The 22,662-nt window shown below is 39.4% G+C and overlaps 1 long non-coding RNA gene across 1 annotated transcript; it reads right to left on the reverse strand.

Annotated features, from left to right (window-relative positions):
- Nucleotides 1-4,258: 4,258 nt before the first annotated feature.
- Nucleotides 4,259-22,325, reverse strand: LOC116532476. Its single transcript, XR_004260879.1, has 3 exons — nucleotides 22,315-22,325; nucleotides 13,882-13,886; nucleotides 4,259-4,376 (listed from the first exon to the last, which is right to left on the reverse strand). It is a non-coding gene; the product is annotated as an uncharacterized LOC116532476 (long non-coding RNA).
- Nucleotides 22,326-22,662: the final 337 nt, after the last annotated feature.

Genomic DNA, 22,662 nt, shown 5'->3' on the forward strand with positions numbered 1-22,662 from the left:
GTGAAATTATCTGGACCAGACATTTTTTTTTTTTCTTGAAGTAATATAACACAAAGGGATTTGGGGTGGTGAAGGAGCTGAAATCACAGCATGGCAAATTAAAATGAAACGTGACAATAAAATGTTTTAATTTGGGGGGGTTCATCACTTTCTCACTTTTTATTTCTGTCTTATGCTTTCTTTTCATTGAAGAAGAGACATGGAATTTATCCATCGTCCTCAAACCACAATATAAATTCTGCATAAATTGAACATTTGAGGTAGTCAAAGCCCCTTGGCTAATATACCATCATCTACGTTTTCTCATTGGTTATCTTGCCCTCAGGCTCAAAAGCCTCTCCGTTCTCTCCTAAGACCTGATCCCCAACAATGTGTGTCTGTGCACATACATGTACACACAGCTCTCTTTCTCCTTTCTCCTCACCTGATACCTAGTTCCATTTATTTATTTTCTTGGGTTTACCCAGGAATCTCAAAATCCTAATTTTTTTTTACCATTTCTTTTTTTTTCCATTTATTTTACTGCATTTTAGGTTTTGGGGTACATGTGAAGAACATGCAAGATTGTTGTATAGGTACACACGTGGCAGTGTGATTTGCTGCCTTCCTCCCCATCACCTACATCTGGCATCTCTCCCCTTGCTATCCCATTACTGGGTATATATCCAAAGGATTATAAATCGTTCTACTATAAGGGCACGTGCACACGAATGTTCATTGCAGCACTGTTTACAATAGCAAAGACCTGGAACCAACCCAAATGCCCATCGATGTTAGACTGGACAGGGAAAATCCTAATGTTTTAAATGTAGAGCAGTGAAGCTCCCTTTTCATCTCACCCCAACCAATCCACTTTATATTCCTAATCAAAGCAACTGGTGGAATTAAAGGGTAAAGCCATTACTTTAAAGAGAAATGATCACCCTATTTTAGAAGCAGTTCCAGGCAGTCCTGGCTTTACAGAGTGGGAATGATCAACTACGAGCCTCCTGAGGGAGGGGAATGTTTTTGTTGAGTTCATTGCTATAACCCCAATTACTAGAACTCTGCCTGGCTCATAGTAAGCATTCAATAAATCTTTGCTGAAAAGAAAATACCAGTGTGAGGAGCTTGTTCTTTGCACTTTAAAATAAAGGGCTAGAAGAATGTAAAGATTATACTGCAGAAAGATTTTATGGGATACTAATGGAATTTCCAGTCTGGCTGATACTGCATCGTGGAGATATTTCTGGGGAAACTGAGATTTCTTTGACCTTCCGAGATACTAGAGTGCTACTATCACTTAGCATATACTACTGCAATCTCCTAGTGTCTAAAACTATCCTTTAATAGAGTGAATCAGCACTTTCAACTACTTTGCCAGAGTTAAGGCAGCTACGACCTTCCTTGGCTCCGTCTTCAGGGCCTGTGCCTACATTTTCCCCTTGGCATTGGACACACTTTATTCTTCCCAACCACGCTCCTCCACACATCCTGCACACAGCTAAGCATACATACAGCACACACGTACAGTCACACTTTGCCAGGCTCCTAGTCATTCTTAATACCTGTTTTTTAACAGCTCAGCATTGTTTCCTCACCAATATTTTCTTTGTCCCTATCCTGGCTAGGTAAGTCTTCCTATTAGATCATTCTTAGCAATGCACACTTCTCAGTACAGGTAACTATGTATTTGTGATGTGAGTTGTTAAATACTCATTCCCCCATGCCACTCATGAGTATAAGCTTACCATACTGCTAGGTAATTAGTAGGATCTCAAAAATTATCCAAAGGATGAGCCAATATGAGACTCCTTAAATGTTATCTGAGTGAATAATAAATGCTGTTATTTTGAGTGAATGCTGTTATTCTGAGTGAATAATTATCTAGCATTAAGGCTGACATTAAAATTGTGAATTAGACTGGTAGGCCAAGATGATAAAACAACAGCCAGGAAGATGGCAAAAACAGCTCAAGAGCAAACCTTTCCACCATGTGCCTCCCTCGCTAATCACACCACCATTCACATTTGAAAATGAGTTTGCCACATTTTTGTTATTCAGTCTATCATTGATGGGCGTTTGGGTTGATTCCAAGTCTTTGCTATTGTGAACAGTGCTGCAATAAACATGCGTGTGCATGTGTCTGGATAGAAGAATGATTTATAACCCTTTGGTATACATCTAGTAGTGAGATTGGTGGGTAAAATGGTATTTCTGGTTCTAGATCCTTGAGGAAGCACCATACTGTCTTCCACAATAGTTGAACTAGTTTACAATCCCACCAACAGTGTAAAAGCCTTGCACAAAATACTATGCAGCCATCAAAAGGATGAGTTCATGTCCTTTGCAGGGACATGGATGAAGCCATCATTCTTGGCAAACTAACACAGGAACAGAAAACCAAATACTGCATGTTCTCATTCAGAGAGTTGAACAATGGGGACACTTGAACACAGGGTGGGGAACATCACACACCTAGGCCTGTCGGGGGTTGGGGGCTAGGGGAGGAATAGCATTAGGAGAAATATCTAATATAGATGACAGGTTGATGGGTGCAGCAAACACCATGGCACGTGCATACCTATGTAACGAACCTGCACCTTCTGTACATGTATCCCAGAACTTAAATTATAATTAAAAAAATAAGAAAAGAAAAAAAGAAAGGAAAGAAAATGAGTTTGGCTGAGAACTATTGATTTTCTCTTTGCTCCACTTTGGGCTTTGCGCTGACAGTCTTGCTTTCGAGAAGTAGAACACCTTACCCTAATTTCATGTGGCCTTGGTTTGCCTCCAGCTCAAACGTGCCTGCCTTGTCATCAGATTTAATTAGAGGGCAAAACAATAGCAACAACAACAGAAGCAGGATAGTTGGGAGACCCTGCTTGTTCTATAAAACAGAACATTAAGAGGGGATTTTCGAAAGGCAAATTAGCAGAAAGCAAAAATCCCTGAGGCAATCACTCTGCTTGGCAGTGGTGGAGGAGGCTATACCGGTCTTTGTTCCCCCGCCTAGGATGCAGGCAGTGCAGGAAGAAGGACAGAAGCCTTCTGCCACTGAGGCCTGAGAGGGTATGGTCAGGGGTGCTGGAAGACAGAATCAGAGACAGGTCTTTGCACAGTTAGACCTGATCTGAGATGGCAGCTGAAGGTGGTCAATCAGAAGGCGGTTGTGTCCAGAGCCCCCTGCTCAGGTCCTTGGCCCTGGGTGAATGACATCTTCTCACTGAGGGCAGCTGGTGGTGGATTATCAAAGCAGTAGAAGGTGACAGTGGAGGTGAACAAGAGTAAGGTTTCTATAACAGGTAGAAGGTAGGTGATGGTCGTGACAAAGTGCTGCCTTTCAGCAGATATTTGGTCTCCTGCATGATTTGTATCAGACCCTTCCCGTCCCAAGTCATAGCATCCTCTCCCTCAGTTCCTTGGCATTCTCTTCTCCAAACTCAGCCCACATACTTTCTCATCTTCTTTTCCTTCCTCTGGTTCGGCATCACATGCTCAAAAAAATTCTCCTTATAAGAAAATCTACCCGTGGAGTGGGGAGAAAAACAGGGAGCAAAGTCAAAACCTTTGGTAATGGTTAGGGCAGAGGAGAGGATAGGGAAACTAAGGATTTCTGTCCCATAGCTCAGGATACCCTCTAAGAAATAAATTTTAGGGCTGGGTGTGACGGCTCACCCATGAAATCCCAGCACTTTGGGGAGGCTGAGGCAGGAGGATTGCTTGAGGCCAGGAGTTGGAGATCATCTCTATTTAAAAAACATTATAAAAATTAGCTGGGTGTGGCCACCTGCGCCTGTATTCCCAGCTACTTGGGAGGTTGATGTAGGAGGACTGCTTAAGCTCACAAGTTTGAGGCTGCAGTGAGCCAAGTTTGCAGCATGCACTCCAGCCTGGGCTATAAAGTGAGACCCTATCTCAAAAAAAAAAAAAAATACAAACACACACACATACACACAGAGTAATACCAATATTATTCATTTATTTATTCACCCTTTTTAAATCTAAAGAAACAGGTTTATTAAGTGGGGCATACAGAATTTGAAAGTGGGTTGGTCTGATTCCAAAGTCTGTAATCTTTTATTTTTTCACATTTTATGTTAGTTTCAGGGTTAGATGTGCAGGTTTGTTCCAAAGAGATATTGCTTGATGCTGAGGTTTGGAGTGCAAATGAATCTGTCACCTAGGTAGTGCACATTGTACCCAATAGGTAGCTTTTCAACCCTTGCTCCTTCCTCCCTCTTCCATCTATTGTCCCCACTGTCTATTGTTGCCATCTTTATGTTCATGCCTATCCAGTGTTTAGCTCCCATTTATAAGTGAGAACACGCAGTATTTGGTTTTCTGTTTCTATGTTGGTTTGCTTAGGATAGTAGCTTCTAGCTGCATCCATGTTGCTGCAAAAGACATGTTTTCATTCTTTTTTATGGCCGTGTAGTATTCCACAGTGTACATGTACCACATTTTAAGAAATTTGTACATTTTAAAAGACGTAGGGGTTTCTTCCATCTCTCCAAATTTTTATTTGAAAAACTTCCAACCCTAAGAATCTGAAAGGAGACTATAGTGAATATATTTATAGCCCTCATCTAAATTCACAATTGCTAACATTTTTTCACGTTTTATCTGCACATTTATATGCATACACAAACATGGGATTTTTTTGAACCACTTAAACACAATTTTCAGACATTTATAATCTTTCTACCCTAAATACTTTAGAATATATCTCTAAAAGGCAGAAACCTTGTCCTATGTAACTACACTACCATCATATCCCAAAATTTTAACACATGTAATAGCTGCCTCACATGTAGCCCATATTCAAATTCCCCCAAGTGTTCTTCAAATGTCTTTCATAGCTCTTTTTAAAATCCGGGATATGATTAAATGTATATTATTTCATTCTCTTTTAAAATACAATCACCCCTTATTTTACTCATGCATGTATTCATGAATATATGTTATCTATCTACTGTTTTTTGTGTTGTTCGTAGTTTTTGATAATCTGGACTAGTTGTCCTCCACAATGTGCTCAAATTTTGGATTTTTCTGTTGCTTCATGATAAGATTCAAGTTAAGCATTTTTGGCAAGGTATTGTGCAATTGACATTGAATTAGATCATGAGGTATATAGTGTCAGTTTATACCATTATTGGCATTGCTAAATATGCTCACTTGGTAAAGGTGGTGGCCACCAGGTGTCTCTACTATAAAAGCTCTCTCTTCTGTAATTAAGAAGGGACTTGTGGGATGATAGTTTGAAACCCTTTATATTCTGCTTTTCAAGAAACTTGACCCAATGCTTCTAACTTCTGTTATTGACTCTTTGCTGAATGAATTGTTTGATGATGATAAAATGGAAATTTTCTGTTTTTATTATTCCTTCTCTAATTCTGTTACATATTAGCTGATACTTTGTGAAAAACTCTTTTTCTTCTTTTTTAAGGTGTGTGTGTGTGTGGTGCATATTGTGATTTAAAGACAAGACCCAAAAGTGTATGTGAATAAATCCCACAGTACTGACCATATCCTGCTTAAAATGCTCCACATGTGATTACATGCTTTCTTTTATGACTAGTCTTTGATGTGGATCTCAGACCTTCCAAGATCTCTGAATGAACCAATTCCACAGGTGTATGCTTCTTCCTGGCTCTCTGAGCACAAGAAAATCAGCAATATTGTATGTGAAACTTAGGTAATGTACATAGGAGTCCAAAAAGGGAATATTCTTGTAAACTATACACATAAAAAGTCCTTGTTAGGGGATGAGGTTAACCCATTTGGGGATGAAAATAGGGAAGGAAATATTTGGGGCCAGGTTGGAATAGTGTAGTTATGGGGATGCCTTACAAACTGTCAAGTTGATAAAATGTAACTCTTAGAGCACAGACCGAGTAGAACAAGAAAAATAAAGAGAAATATTAATAAACAAGAAATGGAACTGTCAGGGTATGTCAGAGACAAGTAGGAAAGGGAGCTTCCTTGTTTACTGCAGAACTCTCTGAATCTGTAGTGGATTTAACACAGGTTCACCTCCCCTCAACAGGGAGCTTGGTGGCCTCTCTGTATGGGAGACCAGACTGGCTTAATGGAACCAAATGTCTGAGAGGGGCAGCCACGGTCGTAGGAAATGCTGTCCACGACACCCTTGCGCCTCCTTGCCTGGTCTCTGTGGCTCATTTCCTGTGGCTGCTGGTCTCATGCGGCATCAGTGACAAAGCTGAGATGTAATCTTTCCATTTGTACCTGGCAAGGAAGTTCCTGCAGAGACTAAAGAAGGGGGGACCTGAGTGAGTGCACATGTGGGTTGGGGGGCACAGCAGCAAGGAGATGAGGGGAGAGAAGTGTGTTTAAATTGGTGGAACAATCACTACCAGGCCGGAGCAATTTTGAGATTAGGGCTTTTGGTTCTACTTTTTTATTTTATTTTTTTATAAAAAGAAACGATCTCTCTCTGATGAAAAAGTCGTGCTGCTCTATTGTTGTAATCTCACCTCCACTCACACAGTTTCGCGCTGTTTCATTTCTGACCCACTTTCTTCATCTCCTTCGTTTGTTTCCTTCAAGAGGAGTTTTAGCTCCCAACCCCAGCCAGTACCTTGCTTAAATTGCTTTAATCTCCAAGTGTTTCTCATATTGATTTTAAACAGCTAAGCTGCCAATCAGCTTCTCTCCTTGTGCAGCGGCCGAGGGCAGAGAGATGAAGACAACAAACAAATAAGGCAGGAGCTAGGAAGTTGGTTAGAATTTCCAGATGAGTGTCAGCAGCTCCTCTGTCCCCATCCTACCACAGAGGTGCAAGATTATTATGAAGAGACTAGGCCCAGCTTTGTAATGTTAGTAATAGCCAGCATTTAATGAACAGGTGCTCTGTGCCAGGAATCATTCTACATACTGTATTCATTTAACTCATTTAATCTTTGCAACAATCCTATAAGGTAAGTACTATCATTATTTTAACAGAATGGGAAACTGAGGCATGGAAAGATTAATGGACTTATCCAAGATCACACAGCTAGTAAATGGCTGAGCAGCAGTCCAAAGTCAGTGTGGCTCCAGAATATGAAATAACAACAAACAGGCTCTAAGAGCCTTTTTGTATTGTTGTAAGTCTCTACCCAGCTGTCGCATAACACAGAGTGAAGCAGGAATATCATCTTCCAGGAATATAGAGAGAGTTATACCTCTGTGGTCAAAACAGAGGTGAAAAGTCATATGTCCTTTAATTCAATAAACATTCATCAAGCCGTGATTAAGTAAAAGCATTAAATTTGAGCTTGGGATTATAAAGACAGCTAAGATGTAGTTACAGCTTACAGAAACCTCAAAGTCTAACAGATTCTAATCGCAGATAATCAGTCTATGAGGGAAGTTGATGGTGGAAGAGGAAGATTAGGCAGGCATGTGATTAAGTAGTCTTCATCGCTCAACTCGTGGCTCAAACCTCACCTCTTCCAGGGAGCCTTCCCTAACCACCTTCTGCTGCTTCCTTCTTATTTTATCACTCACTGTTGAACACTGTAACCACTGGAGCACATGTTTGTCTCTTCCACTAGATCAGGGTCTTGCAGATGTTATCCTGAGTGTCAAATCTAGCTCACTGCCTTGTCATAAAGTTTTATTGGAACATGCCACGGTCACCTGTTTATATATTGTTTATGACTGCTCTTGAGCTATAACAGTGGAATTGAACAGTTGCCTGGGAGACTCTGTGGCCTGTAAAGCCTAAACTATTTGCTATCTGTCTCTTTCTAGAAAAAGTTTGTTGACTCCTATAGTAGACTATGAGCTTTGTTAGGGCGGAGAGCTTGGCCTTCATTTCTGAATCTGTGGTAGCCAGCACCACAGGAGCAGGGTCATTTTGGGTAAAGCTCACATCTGCCATCATTGCAACAGCATCATTTAAGCTTGGCCTGGGGTAGATTCTTAAAAGGACAGGTTGCTGCTAGACAGAGAGCCTGAGGAGATGCTGGAACTCCTACCTAGCTCTTCTGTTTCCCAGTTCAGTGATGGGTGATTTAGCAAACAATTGCAGGTCTGCTGAAAGCACTCTGCAAAGAACTAACAGAAGGAAGAGAGGCTTGGGGGCAGGCAGAAAGAATCAAGTGGAGACAATGGAAAAATAGACAACACGTGGGATGACTTGCCACTTTATTTTTCCTAGGAGGTGACATAACTTCTGTGACAGGTTATTTTGGGTTTTCATTAGGACTCTTATTAATATGGTGTTGGAAGTCTCTGAATGCACCTGCTGTGTTAGGGATTGTAAAGTGGTGTGTATAATATCACATCCATCTTGGGAGGGACAGAACAGGAGCTGGCATGAGGGTGGGCAAGCAACCGATTGGATGGTGGGTAGAAATTACCTGCACAATTTCTGTGCTCTGAACTGGTAATAAGCCTAGGGTGTTTGAATGAACACTCCATCCAAGCAATTGCTGGCAAGAGGGCCGCCTGTCTTGAAAGAGAACACTTTTGCCTGAACTATAGCACCATGAAAGAGCTCAGCTGGTCTGAACACTACTGGTGCCTTGGACCGCAATTTCCCCTCTAAATGTTGTGCTGGGAACAGTGCACAGTTGTCAATAGACTGGCTGCAACCTGCAGAGAGGCCTAGGAGTCAGGAGCCAGAGGTAAATCTGCTGGAAAGGGGTGACCAGTGATCCCTAATTTGTGTGACTAAGAAATTTCCAGAGAGAGGCAGGCTGAGCATTGTGCTGTTGTTGTCCTTGAAGATCTTGCTACATTGGGTTGCTTTTCAACTTGAATCACAGGGCCATGAATGCTGTCAGAACCTTTGTTTTCCCTGACTTGTGGGACAGCTGAGAATCAGTCTCCTTGACATGGATTAGGAGTCATTGAAACGTCAAGCTTAAAGAGCTGTTAAAGGTCATGAAGTTCCACCTCTTAACTGACCGTTAAAATTCAATTAGGAAGCTGTGACTGATAGTGAGCAGCTTTATTTGAACACCTCCTTTCTTGAAGAACCGAGATCTTCCCAATGTATACCATAATATCTTGAAACAATTTAACTATTAGAAAGTTGTAGACAATCTGCTTCATATTGTACCAATAGCTGTCTCCTCCATGTCAAAGAATGAGCCTAATCTTGCTTTCACATAATACGTCTTATGTATTTGCAGATGGCTTCCTTTCTCCCCCTACCACCCACATCCTGAGTATTCTTTTCTCTAGGTTATATAATCTCATTTCCTTCAAAGTTTCCCATAGACATGGTTTTGATTTCACTCGAAATTTTAATAGAATTTTTTGAAACATGCCTCAACCTGTCTTTAGCCTTCTTTTAGCTGCTATCCAGAATGAATGCAGCGATTCAATGCTCCCTCCCTCCTGCTAAATGTGCTTCCCTCACAAAGCAAAATGCATTAAGGGAGGATGACTCTCAGATATCAAAAATAATCAGTTCTCGAAGAAAAGCCCTCAAACTCTTATTATAAATTTAAACCCAAAGATTTAAACAAGCATTTACTGGGGGATTTTAGCCACTATGAATCCCCTGCCCTATTTAGGAAGCATTCAGCTGGTGCAGATTCAATCTTTTTTGTTGTTGCTGCTGCTTTTGTTAGATTTGTAAAAATTTGTTCATTACTTTTGAAAATTTTTAAGAAGCTGTTCTGGAGAAAAACAAAAAAGTAATATGAATGGTTGTAGTGAAGATGATTATCCTTCAGCCATGCTCTGCTAACACACCATTCACCTCCAATCCAACCCCTTCTCAGTTAATACAATACTTTGAAAATGAAGAGCTAATTTTCTTGAACTAAAAACCGTTGAGCTTGTGTTTTATCTTTTTCTTTATAAATTTGGCAAGAGATTTTACTCTCATAGCTAGTCAAGTGAGTCCCAGCCACTTTATGGACAAAAGACATGACATTTTAGATGGGCCAGAACTTTTTTGAAAGAGCCAAGCTGTAGGAAGTCAGCAAGAGAGGAATCCAAAAAAATCGCAAAACCAAGACTTTCATTTCGTGGGTCAGGAGAAGGTAAGTGGTGGGCACAGCTGACCCAGGACTGGGTAGGGACATGAGTCAAGGCTTCCTAATGGTCGTCAGTTAACTTCTGCAGAAATTGAGGTCTCACTAAAATTCCTTTTTACTCTCATAGAATGGAAATATTAGAAACACAATAATTGAAAATGTGACAATTTCTATACCATTTATATTTCCTTTTTTCCCCTTTTACCTTTCCCTTGGCTTTTAACATAAAATTCTCCTTGAAAATGTCAGTCTGTCTCAGCTACACTGAGGAGCTATAAGGAAGGGGATAATGATCCAACATGGGATTACACTATCAGAGGGGAGATGAGCATTACAGGGGGCCTGTAGTGATGGGAGGAGCATCCTGGAATGGCACATGAGGCCTTGAGGCATGCCTGTGTGCTGAATGTAGCCTGTCCCTCTGCACACCACAGCCCCAGGGGACAAGAGTGGCCACGAAATCCTGCAGAAACCACAGCTAGCTCAGGACAGCTCCAAAGTCTCCCATTTTACTCCTAAAATTTTATGTGAATTGTAGGCTGTACTCCATAATACCACAAGCCACAAAATCTAAAATGCATTATCATCATAAGACACATCATTATTTTATTTATCACTAAGAAAGAAAAAAAAAAGGCTGCAAGTTAAACTGTGGCACAGCATTGATTGTAAAATGTATTCTAAGTTCAAAGATATTAAGACACAAATGTCTGAGGATCAATAAAATGTTGGATATTGTCTAGATTTAATATAAAAACATCATTTTCCTCTTCTGTTTCCAGTCTTTAAACAGTTTAGTACAAAAAGTTGTGCCATATTTCTCCTTTGGCTTTGTGTGGGGGGATGTGGAGGGACATTACCACAAACCCCCTGAGTTTTTTGTATCCCCATTTAAGTAGTGGTAATTACAGCATTTCCTGGTGTCAGTGGCAGGAAGCATCTTTGGGCGTGATGGGCAAAGGGAAGGATTCTGGGACCTTTTTTCAATTAAAACCCTAAATACCCAAGGTAACTGAAAAACATTTATTCAAACAAAATCTTGTACATACATGTAGAAAAAAGTGGAAGCCAAACGTTCATCAACTGATGAATGGATAAATAAAATGTGTCATAGTCCTACAATAAAATAATATTTAGATATGAAAAACTATAAAGTACTGATGCATGCCACAACATGGATGATCTTTGGAAACACTGTGGTAAGGGAAAGAAGCCAGTCATAAAAGGTTGTATATTATGACTCAATTTATATAAAATGTCCAGAATAGGTAAACCTGCAGAGGTAGCAAGATTAGTGGTTTTCAGGAGCTCGTGAAAGTCAGGAAATGGGAATAACCATTTTAATATGGGATTTGTCTTTTGGGTGATGAAAACGTTCTCCAGTTAGATACTGGTGATTATTGTACAACTTTATGAATATACTAAGCATCACTAAATAGTAAATTTTAAAATGTTTAAAAAGTCAATTATATTATGTTAATTTTATCTCAATTAAAAGTGGTTAAAAAAAAAAACCTACTCAAAGAGTGTTTTGTTTGTAGTTTCTCCAGTTAAAAGCAGAAGCAACTCTGTTGGAAAGGATGGGGAAGATGCTTAACACGGCCTGCTTAGTTCTCCCTTCCTCTTACTCCAAAGAGTGACCTCTGAGGTTCTTCTGCAGAAGCCTGGGGCTCTGGACAGCCAGTTTGAAACTCCCTTTTTAAAAACTCTTCCAACAAAGTGAACTCTCCCTTTGTCCCATCTCACTTGGTGTATGGTGTATGGTAAGACCCGGAATCCCTTCCTTCCAGGACCCACTTCGCTGAGCAGTGAAGAGAGGACATTGCTCCAAGCCCTCTCCTTCCTTCTCTGGCTCTTCTAGGTACTCTAGATTCAAACTGCTTCTGCGCTGCCACCACATTTCTTACACATTCTGGAGCCAAGTTTTTATACCACCCACATCCACCGTGAAAGGCCAGCCACAAAGACAACAGAGAAGCATTATGCTCTGCTAGAAAGACTTTTTTTCCCCAACCTTGAATGCCCTCTGGAATGTGTCACATGAACACACACATTGCACATAGACACCTCAGGCATGTGGGTTGCTCTGTCACAGGTGCTGCTTTGGTCAGTAATGTCCAGTTTGGTCTGTCTCAAGCCCATCATGTCTTGAGAGTTGCTCACAACAGACTCACTTATTCTTTCCATGTTAGGACTCTGTCTTTTTTCCACGCTGATTACCTATCCCACCCCCACCTCCATAGTCTCTGGTTTATGGCTGATACTAATGCCTCTGGCTCTGATCCAGGTTGTTCTGGGTCTCATGTCTGCTCTTTATGTAGTCTTTTCTCCTGGAAATTCACTCTGCTGGCTCTGGAGAGTGGCATGGATAAGGGCAGCCAGGAGCATCAAGCTTCACCTATACTAAGTTACCAAGAGGCCTACAATAGTGTTTCCTGCTTCTCTCCTTATGCTATTTTCCCTACATGATGTACCCTTTCCTTCTCTTTTTCATGACTAACTCACTCATGTTTTAAGGCTCAGCTCAGATTCAGAAAACGAGACCTGAGCATATATGAAAGGACGTACCTCCCATTCCACACACAGGATCATGGTAGATAAAATATCATAAAAGTGAACAATACACAGCTCATCTGGAAGCACAGAAAGGAAGATCTTCATTAGCTGGACATGGTGGTGTGCACCTGTAGTCTCAGCTACTTAGAAAGCTGAAATGGGAGGATTGCTTGAGCCCAGGAGTTTGAGGCTGCAGTGAGCTATGATTGCACCAGGGTGACAGAGCAAGACTTGACTCAAAAACAGCAAAAGAAAACAAAAGGAAAGAGCCAGCAGAAATTCCAGCATTGAAGGTGAACCTTAAGTTGGAGCAGAGAAGTGAGGCTGATTCAAAACCTGTCACAGAAGCGGGAAAAGATTATGGATGAATCTCAGTCATTTTTACCTGGGGAAACTGGAACCCTGAACAAAGAAGGATGCCACAAAGAATAGCCAAGCTATTCACTGGGGACTCTACCACCAGTCCCACCTTCCAGAACCATAAGTTGAACCCTGTGAGTGACGGGAATCCTTGGCCTAAGCCAAATATACTCGTGAATTTCAAGCTTACGTAACCTTTGGGATGTTAAGTCTCCAAGATGAAACATTAATAATAAAAATATTAGGTTTGCGAAATCTGTAGGAATTCTTCTATAATATAGAACACAAAACACAACTATAAACCTTTGCTGAAGTGACTGTCTCGTTAAAATTAAGCATCACACAAAGAACGAACCACAATGGAGAATCAGCATATGAAGCAAGTTGAAGAACCAATGCTTTATGAATTGGATAACTGTAAAATCCAAAAGATATTGTAAGTATGTTTAAAATGGTAAAAGAGATAGATGGAGGTAAAATATATTAGTTGAGAACAACATAGTATGCAGAAAGATTAGAAGTATTTTAAAAAATAAACAGAAACTAGAAATTAATGGAGTTGTAGACATTAATCACCATGGATGGACAATACAGCCAAATAGGTGAGAAGATAATTCATGAACTGGAATACAGCTCTGAAAAAATCACCTAGAATTAACTTCAATTATATAAAAAGATGAAAGATAAAATTATACCTAGAGAATAACATAAAGATACCCAGCATGCACCTATTAGAGAGAATGTTATTCCAGGGGAGAGTGATGTTCATAGAGAAATAGACTTTTTTTTCCAGTTTTAAAAAATGGATCAAAACAACTTATATATTTTTGGCAAAACAAATAAACACAAGTTCATACCCAAGATATCTTATATCAATAAGATAGAATATCAAAGACAAATTCTTAAAAGGTACAAGAAAAGAAAGCGAGATCACCAACAAAGGGATGACTGTTAGCCTGATGATTGTCAACCTAACATTTTATACCCACACTAAACCATTATTTGAAAGTAAAATTTACATGAAAACATCTGCAGACAGGAAGCAGACTTGTTAACTCACTGGCCTCATCAAAAGGACTAAAAAGGATGAACTGAAGTGAAAAGGAAACTGAATGTAAATAGAGATAATATTAAGTAAATATTATTATTATTATTATTTTTTTTTTTGAGGCGGAGTTTCACTCTTGTTACCCAGGCTGGAGTGCAATGGCGCGATGTCAGCTCACCGCAACCTCTGCCTCCTGGGTTCAGGCAATTCTCCTGCCTCAACCTCCTCAGTAGCTGGGATTACAGGCACGCGCCACCATGCCCAGCTAATGTTTTGTATTTTTAGCAGAGGCGGGGTTTCACCATGTTGACCAGCCTGGTCTCGATCTCTTGACCTCGTGATCCACCCGCCTCGGCCTCCCAAAGTGCTGGGATTACAGGCTTGAGCCACCGCGCCCAGCCGTAAATATTATTAAATTAAGTACAGGTAATGCTAAATAAGTATAAACTTCAAATGTATGCATAAATGTGTGTGTATATACCCATATGTACATACACTAATGGAGAGGTTAAAAATAGTAGAAATAAAATACTTTCCAATTACATTGAAGATACAGAAAGGGATTTCATACTTAGACGATCCTGTGCACCTCATGGGATTCACATAGAAAATAGAAATGCAGATTAATTTTAAACCTTATTAAATATAGCATGCATGTTAAAATTGAAGTGTATTCTCTAAATTAATCCAAATGTAATGTATAACTCACAATAAAAAATGAAGAAATAAAAATAACTTTATCAACCTAGTAGGAGGCAGATAAGAAGGCAAAAAGAAGCCGAAATAAGGCACAGTAATAGAATGCAACCTGGCAATGGAAATGAAAGTCTAAATGGGTGTATTGATGTGGATGGGTCACAAAAACATAACAATCAGAGTAAAATGAAAGTTGACAAAGTTTATATGCGGTTTAACTTATATAAGTCTGCTAACACATGAAAGCATGCCATATTCATGGATATGTACAAATACAGAAACATGATTGTGAAGCACTAACGCCATTACCAGGGTAGGAATTGGTTCCAAAGATTAAAAAAGAAAAGTATAGAATTAAAAAGAGCTGCAAAAATATTTCCTACCATATTTATAATCTTTAATTCTGTATAAGCTTTGAAGCATCTGTGAAAAATGTTGACATAAGTTAAATATAGTTAGGGAATATGTGAATGTTTTATTATATTGTATTATCCTGATACTTTTCTATAAAATTAAAATGTACCTAGAAAGAAGATTCTAATTTGGATGACTCTCTACCTTTAAACAGTGTCCGATATCTCTTTTCTGTCTCATAGCACCATGCACTTACTTTTGCACAGTGCCCATCACATGATGGCTTAGGTGGTATTTTTGGGAAGCAGAGACTGAGACAGGTTTGAGTCCATGTGATTTATAGAGGGAACGTTCTTCAGTATAACCTTGTAATGGAGGAAGTGAAGTCAGTTAAGAAAGGATTAAGAGCCAACCACAGACATGATCCGAGGCACAGCCTAGCCTTGGCTTGATCCATAGGGACAAGACTGTGGAGCAAAAGCCACAGCACAGGGTTTTCCCCTCTGAAGTAAGATGTCTGCTTTTTGTTTATTTGTATCCATTTGGCTGTGGGCTGCCCCCCAGTGGAGTTGGCTGGGTCTGAGAAGCCAAGCACTGTTCTCCCAAGAAGGGAGTGGAGGCAGCTGTGAACTCAGAACAGCAGCCAGCACTCAGAACAGCTAGACCTTTGATGCATGGACCCTGCAGAGGCAATCTGGGTAGGGCAATAATCAATTTCTACTAAACTCGTATCATCCTTATACATCCATGTACCTCGCTAATGCACTTTCTCTGCTCTTCTACTCCCCGAGTTCCTTAAATCAGCAGCCAGATAGAACAAATCAGAGTTGTTCAGGCCCTACTCAGCTTTTTTACCTCCAGGAGTAGCACAGTGTTTCGTCCAGGACAATCTACATATTTAATGACCTGAAATAACCTGGAAGAAAATGACCTCGTAATACTAAAAAGGGAATGTCAATAGGAAAAAGGCCTAAAGTCTATTTTTACTTCTGCATTCCTGAGGTCGTCGGTGGAAGGCTGACTTTTTCCCCCCCAAATTTGTTTTTTATTCTTAAAATTGACATATAAAATGGTATGTATTTATCAGGTACAACATGATGTTTTGAGGTATTTCTCATCAGGGAAATGTAAATCAAAACCACAATAACATATCACCTCACTCCTGTTGTTATGCCTATTATTAAAAAGATAAAAGATCCCCAAGTTGGTGAGGATGTGGGAAAAAGGGAACCCTTGTACACTATTGGTGACAATGTAAATTATTATAGCCACTATGCAAAACACAATGGAGACTTCTCAAGAAATTGAAAATAGAACTACCATATGATCCAGCAATCCCACTACCAGGTGTTTATCCAAAGCAAAGGAAATCAGCATGTTGAAGAGATATTTGTACTTCCACATTTATTGAAATATTGTGCACAATAGCGAAGATATGGAAGCAACCTAATTGTTCATCAAAAGATGAGTAGCTTAAAAAAAGTAGCATCTATATGCAACAGAATACTACCTTGTTGACAACCTGATAAAGCTATGGACATGCATGCATCCACTCGTCAAGCAATTAGTCAGCACCTGCTATGTACCAGGCAATGCAGTTTAAAAGCTGAACACATTGGCTGAGTGCGGTGGCTCACGCCTGTAATCTCAGCACTTTGGGAGGCCAGGGCAGGAGGATCACGAGGTAAAGAGGTTGAAACTGTCCTGGCCAACATGGTGAAATCCCTTCTCTAATAAAAATTCAAAAATTAGCTGGGCATGGTGGTGGGCGCCTGTAGTCCCAGCTGCTTGGGAGGCTGAGGCAAGAGAATCACATGAACCCAGGAGGTGGAGGTTACGGTGAGCCAAGCTGAGATCTCACCACTGCACTCCAGCCAGGCAACAGAGCAAGACTCCATCTCCAGAAAAAAAATTTAAAAAGTATATATTATGCTTATTTCCTCAAAGAAGTTACATTACATTCAAATGGATAAGACATCTGATTTCTACCAACTTATATTTATTGAGGACTCAGCTTCTAGAACCTGTGAGAGCTACCATGCTAAAAAAGTGATGCTATCCACCCATAAGCCCTTAGATTCAGAAAGGGAAATGGGCATACATGCAAAAAAATTCTGATACTCAATAAGCTGTTATATGCAAAATAAACTGAATTCAACAATGTGTCATATGTTCAGTACATGATACAATTTGTTCATCCATTCAGTTATTAATTTCTTCATTTTTTTTGAGGAAATATTTATAAGGGCCTATTGTATACTAAACACCAGAAGTACTTGGTATAAAGTATTGAATAAGGCAACATCATTCATAAATTTACAGCTTACAGACTAGCAGGAAAGACAAATATTATAGAGATACGCATTAGTAAATATAAAATGACAAGCTGCAGTAACTCTATGAATGAAGAAAACCATGTACCATGAAGCAAGACAATGGGGAAGACCCTGAGCTGGCATAAGGGGTTATGGAAAGCATCTCAAATTTACCTTTTTTGTTTGTTACGAATGAAAACATAGGATAAGCAAGTAAAGAGAGACAAAAATAGTATTCCAGATGAGGGAAAAAGAATCCCAAAGTTTCTGATGTTGGCTTGCATTTCCCACTGCAGTACAGAAAATTGGAAAATGGCTGGAGTGAGATCTCAAGAGCCAGATCATACTTTACTGTGCAGGCTTCATTAGGATATTTGAATTCCATTTCAAATATTAAAGGAGGCCACAGAAAATTCAAGTATAGGAGTGACTTGATCTGATTTGTGCATTTAAAAGGACTAGTCTATGAAAATGGAAAATGGGTGGGAGAAAAACAAGACTGGGATCAGAAGAAAGGGCTGTTGTCCAGTAGTCAGATGACGGTGGCTTAAAGTAGGCAGGAGGGATTTAACATATATATTGAGGGTGAGTGGATGGACAAAGCTGGGAGATGGATTGAAGATGAGGCATGAAGGAGAAGAAGTATAAGAATTATTTCAGATTTGGAGGCTTTAAGCAACTGGGTAGATGAAAGAATTATATTAGCTGAGATGGAGAAGAATGGAGATTAATTCTGCCTAATAGAAGGCCCTTTGGGGTATCCCAGGAAGGCCCCTTATGATAGGTATTATCTGGACGGAAGTTAGAAAGGAGAATATTTAAAAAGGTTAATATGGAAAAAGGGCAGTTGTTCTAGGCAGAGAGAACAATGTGAACAAAAGCGTCCGGATGCAAGAGTGCATGGATCACAGAATGGCAGTAAGAGCATGGCATTGCGTATGCAAAGTTGCACAGTGTGGGGTTGTTGTTTTCAGTGCACAAGATTGAAAAGTTAAGTAGACATGATGAATCAAAGTATTTGAAATTAATCTTGTATCGAAGATAAACGTTGAAGGTTTTTAGGCAGTGGAATAACGTGCAGACCTGTTTTGTTGTTGTTTTTGTTGCTATTTTTTAGGAAGATCTTCAGAATTTCTGGAGTTCTATAAGAGAGATAAAATAGTCAGCGGTGGAGAAAGAGACATTTTGGGAAAATTGAAATATATGCAGTCTTTTTTTAGTATCTCTAACAGATCCGTTTAAGAATATGAGCATACATTATGTATAATTTGGGTTGTTTTTAAAAAGATCATGTTTGTTATATATAGAGCTGCTAAGGGCTGGGCTACTCTTGAAATAGATTTTATTTGCCCATTAAGATGAAGGCGGAGGACTGATGGCTACCCATAGGTCAACATATTGCCTTGTCAAATCTTGTCATATCCAACCTGAATTTTCTTACCTCTTTTATAATTGAAAAGGGGAAAGCTGGTTTTGTTTTTGTTTGCGGGTGACCTGCTGTTTTGATCATTAAGGTGTGCTTTGACCAAAAAAGCAAATTAAGAAAAATGCAACTGGGAAATTATGGGATAGTACATACTATTCGTGGTGTGGAATTATAAAAACATACATGTATACATATGTATAAATAATGTGTCTATTTATGCTTTCTCTATAACTTATGTATTTTTTAAAAATCAAAGCAATGTCCTAGACCAGGAGTCAGTCAACTTTCTCTGAAACAAACAAGATAACAAACATTTCAGGCTTTGTGGGCTATATGGTCTCTGTCACAACCACTCGACTCAGCCTTAGTGCAAAGCTGCCATATGCAATATATAAACAAATAAATACGATTGTTTTCCAACAAACTTTATTTACAAAAACAGGTGGTGAATCACAATTTGGTAACTCTTGAGACTCCCAAATCTGAAAATATAATAATGGTTCATTTTGGATACTCTTAAATATCTACCTCTGTTTTGTGTAACATACAGAGTTTACACAGCATTGTTATATCTATTTATCACTTGCAAAGTTTGCTCAGTTTAATCTGTTCATGTGCAATAGAATCAGTACCCAATAAAACCGAGCCCCAGCTAGGGCAGCCCTTCGTTTTAATCAAAGTTATAAAAATTTGTTACCAAATTCTAATTTATTTTTGTTTACCATAGTTTCTATTGTCTTGACTGTATTTATTTATTTATTGAGACAGAGTCTCGCTCTATTGCCCAGGCTGTAGTGCAGCGATGTGATCTCAGCTCACTGCAGCTGCCACCTCCCATGATCAAGTGATTCTCCTGTCTCAGCCTCCCAAGTACCTGTAATTACAGGTGTGTGCCACCAGACCAAGGGAATTTTTGTATTTTCAGTAGAGATGGGGCTTCACCATGTAGGGCAGGCTAGTCTCAAACTCCTGACCTCAAGGCATCTGCCTGACTTGGCCCCCCAAAGTGCTGGGATTACAGGCATGAGCCACTGCGCCCAGGCTGTCTTGAGTGTTTTTAAACTTTCTGTGTGATAACTACTAAACTACCCTCCTCAGATCAAATTATCACTCACCCTACAAAAGTAAGGAAAGAAAGAGGCAGCAGGAGGAAGAAGAAAATGGGAACAAGGAGGAAGACGTGATGAGGATAGACAGGAGGAGACAATACTTTTTACAATTTTCAGTTAGAAATTATGGTCCAACCTACAGAAGGGAGAAAATATTTGCAAACTCTGCATCCAACAGTGTTCTAATATCTAGAGTCTATAAGGAACTTAAATGATACAAGAAGCAAAAAACAAACAACTGCATTAAAAAGTGGACAAAAGACATGAACAGACACTTCTCAAAAGAAAACATATAAGAGGCCAACAAACATATGAAAAACTGGTCAGTATCACTAATCATTAGAGAAGTGCAAATCAAAACCACTGTGAGATATCATCTCATACCAGTCAGAATGTCTACTATTAAACTGTCCAAAATTAACAGTTGCTGACGAGACTGCAGAGAAAAGGGAATGCTTATACATTGTTGGTGGGAAACTAAATTTGTTCAGCCACTGTGGAAAGGAGCTTGGAGATTTCTCAAAGAACAAAACAGAAGTACCATTCGACCCAGCAATTTCATTTCTGGGTATATATTTGAAGGAAAATACATTGTTCTACCAAAAAGAACATGCACTGATATATTTATCACAGCACTGTTTACAATAGTAAAGACATGAAATCAATCTAAGTGCCCATCAGTGATGGAATGGATAAACAAAATGTGGTACCTATACACCATGGACTACTATGCAGCTATAAAAAAGGATGAAATCATGTCTTTGCAGAAACATGGATGCAGTTGGAAGTCATTATCCTAAGCAAACTACAACAGAAACAGAAAAACAAATATTGCGTGTTTTCTCTTATTAGTGGGAGCCAAACATTGGGTACTAATAGAAATGAAGATGTCAAAAATAGACACTGAAGACCAATAGAGTGGGGAGGGAGGAAGTGGGGCAAGAGTTGAAACATTAACTGTTGAGTGCTATGCTTACTATCTGGGCAATGGAATCATTTGTATCCCAAAACTCAGCATCACATAATAAACCATGTTAACAAACTTGTATATGTAATCAAAAATAAAAATGAAAATTATTTTTTAAAAAAGAACTCACGGTCCAGGTTCTGTGCCAAAGCTTTGCAAATATTATTAATTCCCTCCCCAAAACTATAAAGTTACTATCACCATTTAAATATTAACAAGAAGACTTTTAGGTGTGGTTTCTTTACAAGCAGTCACTAGGACAAAGATGTGAATGCAAATATTTTATCTAAGAGGCAATCCCAGGAAATAATGTGAAGGAATGAGCAAGTGGACCAAGAAAGGGAAGAAATAATAGATGTGTTATTGAGGGAGCCATTGACACTCAATTTCTCTGGGGACTTTTTTAGAGACTGTGTAGAACACACATCATAATTGTCCAACTGAGGATCAAAGAAGCTGGAGTATTTGACCATTCGCTTCCATCCCTTATGGTTTAAGTTTGCTCCTGGGTCATTCATCCTTTGGATTTTCCAGTCAGCTCTACATGTGGACTGATATCATTCATGTAAACAGAGAACACCTTTAGGGAGAGACAAAGAGACGCTGGAGGTAGAAAACTGATGGTTATGTACAGGAATTGTCCCCTAACCTTTCAGATGATCTCTGGCGTGGACCAAGGGGATGCAAATGGGGTACCAACAGTATACACCACAGACACTGAGGCCAAAGTCTCCAATGCCTGATGCTATATTTCCTGTCTCATATCCATGATTTATTCCTGCTTTGTTCTAACTCAACAGTTTTATAATTTGGTCCTAAAGCTAAAGGGAAAGCTGGAATCAATCTCCGGGATGCACTTTAACTAATAATTCTTCTAGTTTACCCAGGGGCTTTCTTTTCTCAGTTTGTCAGAGCCCACTCTTAAGACAAAGACACTGGTTTGCATCCAGTCTGGCATGGTAAATGTTAGTGGTAAGGAAATCAAAGCTAAGTAGTTACAGTTCACTAAATCATCCCCAGTCTGTTGTTTACCTTCATGGAATACAGATGCAAGATTTACTAGGTAGCAAACATCAGTAGATACTGTCGCTTGTAAGTCAAATAATGGCTATTTTAACAGCAATGAGGGATTTTCTTTGTTTGGAACTGTGGAAGTAGACACCCAGGTGTGGGGAAAAACATTTAGAAAAAAAATTAAGTGCTCTATAAAGTGTTCATATAAATTTTTAAAGAAAATAACTGACTACTTTTTTTAAAACATACCTTTCCTTTCTGTACTTTACATCCATCTTCCAGAGTAAGAATCAGCAGGGTACTGATTTATTTAAAGCACGTGGGCTAACATATGGGAAAAGCATAAGGCCTTGTTTCTATGTTACTCCAGAGGGCAGATCCAGAACTGGGGGTGGGGAAGTGGGGGGAGGAGAAGCTCCAATACATGATCGAACTCAATACGAGGAAAAGCTTTCTGGCAATTAGCACTCTCTAATACTACAGCTGTACTGTCTCATGAAGCAGTGAGCTCCCCACTAATGAAGTTGCAGAATTTCCATTTGTTGCAATCAGAATAGTGGAAGCTGTGGCATTGGATGAAGCTGAGAAGAGATGACCCCTGAAATAATCGTCTCTGAAGTCCAATAGCTTATGCTCAATCTTGGCTCTGTTACTGTGAAATCACTCTGATCTTTATTCTCTAATCCATAAAATAGGAATAATGATAGTCTATGTTCACAGGATTGCTTCGTGAATTTCCTAAGATAACCCATGTAAAGGGTCTCACCATAGTAATCACTCAATTGATGTGTTGTTGTTTTTGTTATCAAGGAGCTCACAAGGGAGGGCTTTGCATAG

Source organism: Sapajus apella, unplaced genomic scaffold (assembly GCF_009761245.1).
Source record: "Sapajus apella isolate SASKATOON/1434 unplaced genomic scaffold, GSC_monkey_1.0 scaffold76, whole genome shotgun sequence".
Lineage (NCBI taxonomy): Eukaryota > Metazoa > Chordata > Mammalia > Primates > Cebidae > Sapajus > Sapajus apella.